Source organism: Erythrolamprus reginae, unplaced genomic scaffold (assembly GCF_031021105.1).
Source record: "Erythrolamprus reginae isolate rEryReg1 unplaced genomic scaffold, rEryReg1.hap1 scaffold_215, whole genome shotgun sequence".
Taxonomy (NCBI): Eukaryota; Metazoa; Chordata; class Lepidosauria; order Squamata; family Dipsadidae; genus Erythrolamprus; species Erythrolamprus reginae.
This window is the reverse complement of record NW_027248587.1, coordinates 68,543-81,126: the sequence shown is the minus strand read 5'-3', so window position 1 is coordinate 81,126 and position 12,584 is coordinate 68,543. Positions and strand designations below refer to the sequence as shown.

The 12,584-nt window shown below is 45.8% G+C and overlaps 1 long non-coding RNA gene across 1 annotated transcript; it reads right to left on the bottom strand.

The window, feature by feature from the left end:
* Positions 1 to 7,286: 7,286 nt before the first annotated feature.
* Positions 7,287 to 10,691, bottom strand: LOC139156013 (uncharacterized). The gene is made up of 3 exons (XR_011557166.1): positions 10,498 to 10,691; positions 9,066 to 9,258; positions 7,287 to 8,309 (listed from the first exon to the last, which is right to left on the bottom strand). It is a non-coding gene; the product is annotated as an uncharacterized lncRNA (long non-coding RNA).
* Between the last annotated feature and the right edge of the window lie 1,893 nt (positions 10,692 to 12,584).

Sequence of the window (12,584 nt, the reverse complement as noted above, 5' to 3'; positions counted from 1 at the left end):
AAGTACTTTGTTGGTGAACTAATTTTATAAAGCTGTTTTATTCCATTATGGATATAAGGTATTTTTTAAAGTATTTTCTACTTGAAAGCATGGGTATAGTACAAAATAATTCTAAAATTGGAGAAAGGTATTTGCTAATCCTTTATTTTGTGACTGATAAATGTATTCATGTTTAATAATGGAATATATTCATTGCCAACTTTCACATTAATTTTTTACAATTAATGTCCTAAGCTGAGCACGCCAAACACATTATTTAGTATTACCATGTACTGGATTAAAAATATAAAAATATACAGTCAAAAATGTGAAATAAAATCTCTATTATTTTGCATGGCAGTATGATATGATTAACTGAAAGGGACCATTCAGGTCAAGTCAATCATCTGCTTAGTCTATTTTAAAGGATCTCAACAAATTTACACTGCTCAAAAAAATAAAGGGAACACTCAAAGAACACATCCTAGATCTAAATGAATGAAATATTCTCATTGAATACTTTGTTCTGTACAAAGTTGAATCTGCTGACAACATGTGAAATTAATTGTCCTAAGTGGACAGTTTGATTTCACAGACGTTTGATTTACTCAGAGTTATATTGTGTTGTTTAAGTTTTCCCTTTTACTTTTTTGAGCAGAATATTCCATTACAAAGCATACTGTGATGAAGAAATCATATCCTAAATGATAAAATGATATTAGGTACACTGCTGAATTGTTCTTATGATTTGGTCAGTCTAATGTTTCATCTGCTTCTATGGGACCATTCCCATTGCTTCTCCAATTCCTATTGTACACAGTTAAGATGACTGGGAATCTTTAAAACATGGCTCTTGCATCAAATCATTAATCACATCTTCTACAAACAAATCACCCTTTTTTCAGCAATCTACTTCTCCAATCTTTTCACTCAATCATCACATTAATAGCAACATTTTTGAAGTGTAGCTTGCACTAATTGCAAAAGAAACCTTTTTCAACAAGCCTATGCTGACTTCCACAAGGAAAAAAAGTCTGGCTGAGCTCAATTTTCAGTGCTTAGCTGGAATTTTCTTGGCTTTTTTTAAAGTCATGATTAAAGTCTCCTTCAAATCAAGCTTGACTTCTCATTTATAGCCCTCAAAATTTAAAGCAGCCCTTTTTTTATCCAAGGTTTAATCAAACTCTATTTAGCTTGAGATCAGCCATTAAATTTGATGTCTCTATCTGTAATTACTGTAGTTTCTAAGGTGTTATAAATTACTTTGATTTGCTCCAGAATCATCCCTAGTATTACTCAGATTAACTGATAGGTAGAACCTTAGATGGTCATCTGGCACTTATCATTTCAGAACTTCTAAACACAAAAGAATAATTTGTCATACTACTGTATTCCCTAAAATAAGACCCACCTCGAAACAAGTCCTAGCCTGGTTTTTTTGGGGTGGGCTTAATACAAGATCTATGCTGAAAACAAGCCGGGGGGAGATGGGCATAGCCAGGACGAGAGACGGCGAGCATGCAAGGCCCAATGGGGGCTGGCAGTAATCACAGCCCACTGGCCGCTTGGCGTGGTGCAAATATCAATAAGTCCAAGTGCGGGGGAGGAGGTGAGAAAAGAGGTGATCTGGACGTGGTGCGTGGCTATCTGACATGTGAGGTTTGCATGGCGGCACTGGCAGCAGGAAGAAGCAGAGGCATAGGCCATAGGGGAGGCAGGTTATTCTGATGTCCAATGTCGGTGCTTGTTCTGCGCAGCTGTAGCCAATTCGAAAGAGGGTGGGACGGAGGAGTGGCGCATTGGGATTGCCTATGCCTCCACCTCGCTATGCTGCCCATTTTTCTTACCAGAGGGAGACAAAGATTTGTCTGCTTGCAAAGGGGACGCTTTGAATTGCTCCATTTCAAACTGTCCCCTTTGCAAGCAACACAAAGTGGGTGTGCGTATGAGGTGTTTGAGAATGGAGCAAATCCATTCCCAAACACCCATAGGTGACCAAACACTTTTCACCCAGACAGAAAAATGATGGGGACCCAAAGCTTCATGTGCTTATAAAGGGAACAGTTTTGAAACCATTAGTTCCATTTCAAAGTACATGAAACTTTATCTCCTTCTGGGTACAAAATGTTTGAGCAGGTACCACCAATCTCATCCCCTCCATCCTATTGTCTGTTTGCCCGTGGCCTCAATCAGGGCCAAGCTCTCGACACCTCCCAGGCTCCATCAACCCTGCCAGGGGGTCGAAGAGCCGCCGTGAGCCTAGCAGCAGCATGGTCAGTCACTGGGAGGCCACCGCGGTGCCTGCCGTGGCCAAAAAATGTTCCGACAGCAGTTGGGCCAGCAGGCAGAGTGGGTGAAGACCAGGGCATGTCGAGAGCTTAGTCTGTTGCAGCCATGGACAAGCAGACAGTGGGACAGAGAGGGCTGGGCCAGTGGTAGCTGAATTCCCATTCCTGGCAATCTCCCACACTTTTTGCCTCCTGCACTTAAAAAAATAAAATTTTCCTGAAAATAAGCCAGGTGCTTATTTTCAAGCCCCAAAGAAAATAAGACCAGGTCTTAATTTTGGGGAAAACAATACCACTGAATATAAGAAACTTAGAGTAAAAAAGCAAATATAGAAAGCAGTAGCTTTCAATTACTTTGAAACTATGGAAATTGCAAAAATATTATGGAGGAGTTGAATATTTCAGAATTAATTGGAACAGAGTCCAAGTATAACGAGGCAGAATTAACCAGGATTCCTACATTAATCCATTCAGGTGGAAAATCCTAGCTATTAATATTCGTATTTGTTACATATTTTACAACAAAGTTGTCATAGGTCAAAAACAAAGATTGCTTTGCAGTGAGCAAAAAGCTATTCAGTACAAGTTCAAAATTAATTCTGATTGATATTTCCTATCTAGGATACCTTATCATTTAGAAGAATGATAACAAATTTTGCTTTAAAAATACTTAATTCTGCTGGTACTTTGGCCATTGTCAAACTGGTGATATTAGTTTCAGCATCATTCCTAAAATGAGCAAGTAGTTTAAAAAGTTCCTTTAATCTATCCCTAATGTTTGTTTTAAACTATTACATTAAATATTACACTAGATATGTGCATGCAATAGTATGCTAATTGTTTCAAATTTGAGAAATACTCAAGTTATTCTGTTAGAATAAAATTCATATTTTATCAGAAAAATTTGTCCCATTACTGAGGACAATGAAACGTAAAAAAACCTGCTCAACTTATCTCTGCTATAAAAAAAAAAGATAGCCACTGCTCAGTGCTTGCTTGAACTAATTAACAAATTGGCCAAGTGGGTGGTTTATTGAACAGTCCATACACCAGTTTCAAAACATGCTTAACTGTTGTTTCCATTACTATGAAACTTTATTTCAATCAAAAAAGTACCTTGACAATTTTTTTTCTTAAATAACATAGTTAAGTAGTACAGATGTTCTAACCTCTCTATTGACAATGTCTCATACGGAGTATCTTGCTTCCATGTCTGAAACAAAATATTAAAATAAAATAAAAATAATATGGATCAATGGGGTTTTTATTTGGTTATGGGCAGAAATACAATTGTTTTGAGAAGTGGAAATAACTACAGATGGTGATTGTGGTGGTAGCTGAGAAAAGGCTGGGATCAAGATTTAAATCATATGAGGATCAAGGGTGGAAAAATTGGTGTACAGTACTATGTAATGTATATTGGCAGTTACTGAGGGCAAAGTTAGAAAGTGATGCCCTGGTTGGCCGATAAATTTTCATTGACAGCTGCCAAAAAATCCAATGCAATCTTGTTGCATCAAAAGATATGTTTCAAGATCATGTAAAGTGATAGTACTACTTTAAACTGCAGTGTTTTTCAAACTGCGGTGAAGCTCAGCCTTAGAAGCTGAGCTTTATTCTTCGTGCCTTCTTTTTCACGCCTTCCTTCTTCGCGGCAGGTGAGCTTTGGGGCCCAGCGGGAGGGCGCAGGCAGCAGCGGCACCGGGCAGTAGCTGGGAGCAGCAGCTGGGAGCAGGAGCTCCAGGGCAGAGGCACCGGCAGCACCCCGCCCAGCTGGAGCTTCCCTGGTGGGGGCGGCGGCAAGTGACTTTTGGGGCCCAGCGGGAGGGCGCTGGCAGCAGCGGCACCAGGCAGTAGCTGGGGCGGCGGCTGGGAGTGGGAGCTCCAGGGCGAAGGCACCAGCAGTGCTTTGCCCAGCTGGAGCTTCCCTGGCCAGCGACAAGTAACCTTTGGGGCCCGGCAGGAGGGCAGCGGCAGATGGAGTGCACCGGCAGCAGCGGCACCGGGCAGTAGCTGGGGGTGGTGGCTGCGAGCGGGAGCTCCAGGGCGTAGGCACCAACGGTGGCGGCTGGACATCGTACATGCTGGCGCTGCGAGGCTGGCACTGGTCCCATGGCTGGGCCGGGACGGAGGTGCCAGCCCCACGCCCATGCCCAGCGCAAGCATGCAGTGTCCAGTCGCTGCCGTCAGGGCTCCCGCTCAGTTGACTGCTCTGCCGCCACCCCTGGCTACTGCCCGATGCCAGTTGCCGGTGTGGTGTACGAGAGAGAGCAAGATACACAAGAGAAAGCAAGAGAGAGAGAAAGCAAGAGAAAAAGCGAGGGGGGAAGGAGGGAGAGGGAGACAGAGGAAGGGAAGGAGAAAGAGCAAAAAAGAGAGGGAAAGGGAGAAATAGAGCAAAAGGAAGAGAGATTTTTTTGTCCAAACTTTTTTTACAAAACACCCCCCCCCCCCAAATGTTCCCCAGGATTTTGTAAATGTGAATAATGTGCCACGGCTCAAAAAAGGTTGGGAAACACTGTTATACTGTACTGGTGAACCTTCACTTAAATACTCCATCCAGTTCTGGTCACTATACAAAGGTCTTGAGACCCTAGGAGTGCAAAGAGCAACAAAAATAAGGCGGATGGGGGATAAACTGTATGAATAGAACTAGAACTTTCAATACTTGAGGGGTTGCTGGAGAAAAGAGCAGAGCATCTGAGGACAGAACAAGCAACAATAGGGTGGGAAAGACCCAACCTAGAACTAAGTGAAAATTGCCAACATTGAAAACAATTAATCAGTGGAACATCTTACCTCTGGAAGTTGTGGGTGCTTCATCACTGGAGACTTTAAAGGATACTGGACAGTCATTTTCTGGAATGGTGTAGGATCTGTTCGAGCAAAATGCTGGACTGGAACTCAAGATATCTTCCAACCCTATTATTCTATGTGATATGTATTACAACCTTTTTTACTGTAATGTATGTAATCAAAGTGATCACATACAGTAATATTTTTGTCTTGATTTATCTGAACCCAGCAATTCATTATATCAACCATACACCTCTCTGAATTTACAGTAATTTGGTCTCGTGAGCTGTTGATATACCTAGTTATCCATCTCAATATTTTTTGCTGCTCATTGACTACTCACTTGGAATAATCTACAGGTGCAGTAACCTCATCCCTTAGAGAATCCTTTACTCAGATATCTTAAGCCTGTCCAAGTCCCTTTTTCCTATCGTTAAAATGAGTATAGATGCGCTCTACCTCACTGGAATCCTGTCTCTATAACTATTCCTCCTATGAAATATTTTACTTCTTTAAAAAGCTATTAAGATCTTGAAAAATAACTAGGTTCACCTTGTCTCATCTGCATGGGGGATAACTGACAGTAAATATGTGGGATTGTCTTAACTATTCTTGATTTACTATACCCCAAAACAGCAAAACCCATTGTCAACTTCTCTGCAAATCTTCCAGCTTTGCCTTCTGATGCCCCAAAATTCTCAATTTAGCTTCCAAGCTCCTGTGAGAATTTTGAAAAATTATTTTATATTGCATCTGCCATACTAGCCTTTTCCATAGCTACAATTACCCATTTTCCCAAACCTGGCTTCACTTCACATATAGCACAACCCAGGTGACATTAAATTTATCCACTCAGCTTTTTATCCATTACTGCCAAATTATGCCAGGCTTCTATTATTATAAATATTTGGATTGGATCTCTTTTGAAAACATCTTGACCTGTAAGCTAATTAGCTTCCTATCTGGACACTCATCACAAAGCTGTAGTTCTTGACAAGAAATTTTAAGTTGTATGCTTTTGATCTTTGTAGATTTGCAGGCAATCTTTCCTGGTAAATTACTTCAATTGACCATTTAATTATTACAATGCTGTATTTCCCAATACTTTTATATCAACTTCATTTTCGTACCTTTACATTAACTTAATTGAAGTTTTTGACAAGCCAGAATTCCACTCTATTCCTTGTATATTGGACTTTTACTCAAATTCTACTTCCAGACTTGGAATTTCATAATTATCTCCAATCCAGGGACTAATGAGGCCCAACCCTGCTTGGCATCACCAATTCCATCCTGCTGTCTAGCACTTGTCCAAATTCTAAAATCAAGCACACTATTCCAGAGTTGAATTTTAGGACAATGGCATGTAATGCAAATTGTTTTAAGAATCAGACTTGACTTACAAGTTAACTCTTTTAAGTTATGATTCAAAGTTAAACTGTGCGTAGTAAAGTGTATTTCATTAAATCTGACGTATTAACCCATCTCTTTCAAAATTTCATTTATAATTAATCAATAAAAAGCTTCCATAGAATTTCGCTATCATTTTGGACGTGGGAAATGTTTTTAAAAGGCATTACTTTCTTTTGTGGAATTAAATTTACACTCCATGTCCATTCATATTAGGATAATTAACTCAAAGAACCTCCAGCAATCTGACAGGACCCATAAGAAGTATATGTTCTCTTGTATTACCCCATCAACATCCATGTGGTTTGTTTGCTATTTCTGAAAATCTAGCTTTTCTCCCAGGTCGGGTTAGGCTGGATGTTCTTCCAGGTTTCAAAAGTGAATCCAATTTTTTTGGATTAGGTCAGTAATTATGAAGGTACAGTACTTTTTTGTTTTATAGTTCTTATATCCATTATCACTGAGCATCTTTATGGAGTTGTGTGACCTTCTAAATTAATACCGTAATTAATTTTTCCTCAGTATTTTCCTCAGATGAGTATTTTTCTAGTGTACGATTTCTAATTTTCAAGTATCACAGAATAAGGAGTCTCAACACTATGTATTTATATACTGAGATGCTAATTTCCATCTTACACTTTATTTTTAAAGGACCTGAAGAGATGGCATTATTGACAATGTTTAAATGTTACAAGGATAATGTGGGTGAGAATGCTGTGCTGGACCTAGAAAAACAGTTTGGTAGATTACTTCAACTACTTTTTGGGGCAATTAACACATTCCCTTAATTTCAGAAAATCACAAAACACAACCTTTTTATTAATATTAAAGCTTGTGATTTATTGAAAACACTAAGTTATACATGGTTGCTCTATGTTTAAAGTTCATTTTGCCAACAGTGAAAGAAAAAATACTTACAGTATCATGCCATTTAATCAAAATTATTTTAGATGCAAAAAATTATATTGATCACTACACCAGTGCAACTGCTGCTCCCAAACAATTAACTGAGAAGGGGCCTTAAGTTGCTGCAGATTCTTGCCCCACCAACCTCAACAGGCCGGGACAAGTGCAATACCACAGATTTAATACAGCATTGCAACTGATCCCAACCTGTGTAGAAAGGGGTACAACTTAGAATACTTTCTTGCCTTTTCACTGCCACAGTCAGTTTTGCATGGATTTGCACAGCAGAGTATCATACAGCTGGATGCAAACCTGCAAAACTAACCAGAGAACAGTGTTTAACAGCCATTAAAAGGAGAAACAGGGAAAACCAGGATAGATTTGAAGTTTTTTAGCTAGTAGTACTTTAAGTGCTCTTAATGCAGTAGATTATGAAACACTACCTGCACTATAAGCACTTTAGTGCTACAGGAGCTATTTAGGATCACTTGTACTGTGGATAGCCTAAATTAACTCACAATGTAGACATGAAGATAATAACAGGCCACAATCAGTTTTGCATAGATTTGCACAACTACATTCTTCCTGTAGTGCAACTATGCAAAACTAACAGAAGACTGCAAGACACTATTAAATTTTATTTTGTGTTAAGTGACTGGGAGAAAATACAACTTTTTATGCCAGAAGGAGCACTTAGGGCAGTAGATGCTAATCTATTTCACTATCTGCACTAGATGCACCTTAGAACAAAAAGCAGTTATTGTGTGGTAGCCACTGTGGAGTAAATTCTCAAATGCTTTGAATCGCTTGCCAGCATAATGCTACAAGTGCCTTCACTGCAGTAGGTTCTATAAATCACTACCTGCACTGTAAGCACTTTGACATTATTCTAACATGACCAGGATCTTCTTATTTCAAACATTTTTTCACCTGACAAAAAGAAAATCAAAGTTTCCATTAATTTTCAGTATAAGCAAATAGATATACATAAAACACATCACTTATTGTAAAAAAAAAATCTAACTTCTTCAGCAGAAGTATCAAAACGTTTTATAGATCTAACTAGCAAAGCTTGAATAATTCATTGAACTGGATATCTATTACATGGTCAAACTTAAAAAGTTTTAACCATACTGCTTCATTAAAACAAATGATCAAAGTTATAGCGCAAAATGAACATACATCCTTTATCAAATTCTATTTATAAACCAATGCTCAATACTGCATTTTGAATTTTTTAAAAATTAACGTTTATAGGCCTGGCCTAAACCAGTACACTTACACAGTACCTTTCCACCAGCCTTTTGTAAGTTACTTTACCCTATTCTCAACAATAGTATCACATGTAACTGAACATTTATCAACACCTGTTGCTTCTAACTAAGTAATTCTTTCCTATGAATAGTGAAAGATTTCACATTTAATCTATTAAAAGATGTCCAGCTCATGAATGCAATATTTAATACTTTCAAAGTAAAAATGAAAGCAGTTTCAGGCACACTTAAGATTTAAAAGTTAGGGCTAGTGACTAACAGGCAAAGAAAGAGCAGAGATCCCCCTTATATATTACATTTTTATTTCTTTTTGTACCGATGCTGCCTTCCAAGTGACATTTTCCCCAAGGCGAACAACTCCCGAGTTCTCTTCAGCCAAGTTAATTCCAAAAAACATGCTGTGAAAACTTACTCCTGCGTTCCACCTCCGTGGCTTGAACTCGCAGGGCGAAAAAATCCGAGTCCTGTTCGCTCCGCTGCCGTAGAGATGATAAAACCAGGCGACCTTTTGTAACAGCCTCTAGCGCGGAGAGGGAGAAAACCGGAGTTTCTTTCTTTCTCCTCCGCCGTCTTCTCTCCGCCTTTCAACTTCGAAGGCGCCCCACCTAACGGCAAGACAAACAAGAAAGTTAAGTTATTCGCCCGCGGGGCGGCCCCGAGCAAACGACCGGCTAACGGGGAGCCGGTGGCGGGAAGCAGCCGGGAAAACACAATGGCGCCCCCCGAGCCGGGCTCGCGGCTTCTCCGGAGCAGCACGTGCTGCGCGCAGGACCTAAAGGCCGGCATGGGCGCCAGGGGGCGCTGCGGCGGCAGGTCAGGAGCACGGCAAACCAGCGCAGCGCACTTCGCTTTCCTCGCCCCGCTGCCTTTCCCTCCACCCCCGCCGTTCCAAGGCCCGGGCTTGTACTTCCTTTTCGCGTCCTCCTCAGGCCCGGACCCCCCACACGCACCTTCCCTCAACCGGGGAGGGCCTCCCCCCTTCGCCCCATTCCCGTCCGCTGACTGCCGCCCGGGCACCGGCGGCTCCCACATGGCCGAGGCCTAGTGAGGAACAATCGGCCTCAGCACGCGCAGCCGCCGCCATGTCCCGGCCCCGCCCCCCTCGTCAACATGGCGCCGCCGCCGCCGCGGCCCCGCAAACCGCCGGCGACTTCGCACTTTCTCTTCGGAGCTCCGACTCCCGGGTGCGGTTCGGCACCAGGCATCGGAAAGGCCGGGAGCGGGCCTGGGAAAGGAGGCGGTGAAAAGAGTGCGGTGCTCGGCCCGGCGGGCCCAGGGAAGCGAGACCGCCCCCGCCCCTCCCAGAACAAAAGCCCACGCGGAGAGGGCCGGATGACCTCCCGCTTTCTCTTTCCACGGTCCGCTTCTCTCAACGCGGCTCGGGCCGCAAACCCTCCGCCCCCCTCTGGCCCGCTTCCCTTCGCCCGCGTGGGGGAAAAAGCTCGCTCGCCCAGTGTGCCCCATGTGCCCGCCCGCCAGCGCCGCTTTTGTTCTGAGGGAGGCAAGTCGGAAAGGCCAGGCCGCCAAACCCGTCACAGCGCGGCAGACTTACCTCCGCCGCCTTCTTTCCCAAGCCCGACCGGGGAGGAGGCGGCGGTTGCCGCCGAGCGGCCTTTTCAAATCTCCCTCATTCCGACCCCGCCCGCCCCCGCGCGCGCGGCCGACTCCTCGTCGCGCGGGGGGCGCCGCCGTTTGCGCGCGCGCGCACCGAGGGACGGACGGACTCCCTCACCGGCCATGCGCCCGACCAACCCCCCCCCCCCCAACAATACTCTTTCCCGGGCAAGCTTCGACGCGCTCCCGCCGCCAAGCCCGCCGAGGTCGGCAAAGAGCCCGTAACTCACCCCGCAGCCAACCGCCGCGACCGTCGCCTGCCCCACCCCCTTCTCCCGCTTCTTCTTAGAAAGCACGGAAGGGGCGGGAAGCAAGAAAGGGAGGGGGAGGAGACCGCGGCGGCGAGGATGATGGCGGCGGCATCACAAGAGGAGGAGGGAGGGGGAAGGAAAAAAAAACCCATGTGGATAAAAAAAAAAGAAAAGGGCGGCGGCTCCCGCCTCCACGTAAATATCCACACTCCTCTCTGCCCCGCCCTCATTAGCATAGAAAACAAAGTGCTTTCGAGGCCGTGCCGGCCAATCGGGAAGCGGCCCCGCCCCCCGCGCCAAACGGCGAGGCCCCGCCCCTTACTACTGCTACTCTCTTTACGTTGCTTCTCCCACGCGCGGCGGGAGACTGGTTCATTCCCCCCTTGGCGCGTCGACGGCGTATCTCTTGGCTTGGCTCGAGGGGGATTCTCCCGGCCGGGGGGGGGTGGGGGGTTGAAGGGAGGAAAGTGGGCGTGCCTTTTGGGAGAATGCTCGGCCTCGAGGCCGCCCTCGCGCTGCCTCGACGAAAAGCGCCGGCTGCGACGCGGACTCGCGAGGGGGGTCCCCCCTTCTCCCGCTTCCCACCTCCCCTCTACGGGTGAACGGCCCCGTAGTGTCTCCGGTTTCCCGGAGGGAAACGTGAGGAAAAGGATTTTTTTCTTTTTTTTCTTCTCACGCCGGAGAAGAGAGCCTGGCGTCGGTCAAAAAAGCCCCCAAACCACTGCAATGGATTCCTTTCTCTCGGAGTTTTCCGAAGATACCGGCTGTACAAACGCAACCCACATACACCAAAAAACACCGGTCGGAGAGAAGTTTGCCCCCTCCCCGCCAAACCGCCCGACGGGAGGGGCTGGAGAACTTCTCCCGCGCACGTGTCCCCGACGGAAGCGCCCCCCCACCCTAAACTCCCTCCTCGGACCGCCGGAATCGGCAAGCGGTGCTCTTACTTACCACCGAAGGGGACGCAGCAGCCTTTCTCCGCCCGGGCTGAGGCTTCAACCCTCCTCCGCTTGCCTCCCGACGTGAGCATCCAGCGGCCAAACCAAAGTTTTCATCTGCAAACCCCCTCCCTCAAAAAAACGGGGGGAGCTCTTAGAAAGAACCGAGGGGGTGGAAAGGACTCGACCGGCTGCGGTTCTCCGAAGCTGCAACTTCCTCGCGCGCTACTCTCGCGCCCGGCCGTCCAAGCGAGGCTTTGCAGTCGCTCCTGGGAGAAGGGAGGGGGGGATGGAAGGAGAAGAGTGGGGAGGGGGGATGACCGGGGTGGCTCTTTTGATATCCCGCCCCTCTTTTCCTCCCCACTCTCCCCCCTTCCTGTTGTGTTTGCTCACTCCCGTTAGCGGCTCATTCGCTGGCGGCGGGTTGTTTTTGTTAGATTCGCCAGGGGATGAGGAGGAGCCTCGGTGCGCGCCCCCTCCTCCTCCCCTCCTTGAGCTGGCCGCTCCCGCAAGCCCCCTCGCCTGCTTTGCAAGGATTTGCCGCTTGCCTTCCTTCCTCTCCCCCTCCCCTCCAAAGCTCGCAGCCCTTTCTTGCTCCCTTGGCTTGAGATCGCGTGCAAAGTGCGAGCCGTACAAAGAGGAGCCGGGCGCGCAAAAATAAAAGCCGCCTTTCCTCCCCATCCCTCTGCTTTTGCACCACTCTTCTCCTCCATCCCCGTCGAAGAAAGCCCCCTTCCCCGTCTCCAACCGCTTCAACTTCCCCATTGAAAGGGGTTTTTGTTTTTTTTTGCAGATCGGTACCCGTTGCAAGAAGGAAGCCGAAGCTATTGTTAATTTGACTTTGATTTGGTTTGCAATAGCGACGCGTAAAACAGACGGCGCCTAGTAGTACCATTGCAAAGATGCGGGAGCGCTCGTGTTCCCCGCGCGGTGCCTTCGGGCGGGCAAAGAATGCAAACCCCGCCGCCGGCTGGAAAGAAAGCCCCCTCCCCTTTTTTCCCCCGGTCGCCTCTTTTCCCCCCTCTCGCTTTAATTGTGCGGGGAGGCGAAGTGTTTCCAAAACACGTGAAAGCTGTTCAGGCGGCGAGCAGCGGTTTTAGCACTGTCAACGTTTGAAAAAAAGCGAAC